This window comes from Sinocyclocheilus anshuiensis, unplaced genomic scaffold (assembly GCF_001515605.1).
Source record: "Sinocyclocheilus anshuiensis isolate Anshui unplaced genomic scaffold, SAMN03320099.WGS_v1.1 scaffold1497, whole genome shotgun sequence".
Lineage (NCBI taxonomy): Eukaryota > Metazoa > Chordata > Actinopteri > Cypriniformes > Cyprinidae > Sinocyclocheilus > Sinocyclocheilus anshuiensis.
In genome coordinates, this window is record NW_015543492.1 from 235149 (window position 1) to 235752 (window position 604).

The 604-nt window shown below is 34.3% G+C and overlaps 1 protein-coding gene across 1 annotated transcript in view; it reads left to right on the forward strand.

Annotated features, from left to right (window-relative positions):
• LOC107694741 (NACHT, LRR and PYD domains-containing protein 12-like) overlaps positions 1–604 on the forward strand; it is a 37843-nt gene that overhangs the window by 19211 nt on the left and 18028 nt on the right. The window lies entirely within an intron of this gene.

Sequence of the window (604 nt, forward strand, 5' to 3'; positions counted from 1 at the left end):
ACTCACTTTTGTGGCCAGCGGTTTAGACATTAATGGCTGTGTGTTGAGTTATTTTGAGGGGACAGCAAATTTACCGTGTTATACAAGCTGTACACACACTACTTTACATTGTAGTAAAGTGTAATTTCTTTGCAGAGTTGTCACATGAAAAGATATAATAAAATATTTACACAAATGTGAGGGGTGTACTCACTTCTGTGAGATACTGTATATACGGAGTAATTCCAGTTGAACAATTACTATAGTAAAATTATGTATATACATAATTATAAAAATAAAGTCATTCACGTGTTTTTGAACTTGAACTGCTTACACTTTACATAATAGGCATGTTGGTGGCACTTGGGCTTCATTTAACCAATAATGATAGTTTCATCAAATGGTATACGTTATATCAATATGCAGTCTACGAGAATACTTTCTGTGTGCAAAGAAAACAAAAATAATGACATTATTCAACAATTCTTCTCCCTCGAGTTACCGTCTTCTGCCATTATCAAGAGACGTTTCTGGGCATGGGAACGTTTCAGTTGCATTGATGTCTATGCAGGGTCAGAAAGCTCTCGAATTTCATCAAAAATATCTTAATTTGTGTTCCAAAGAT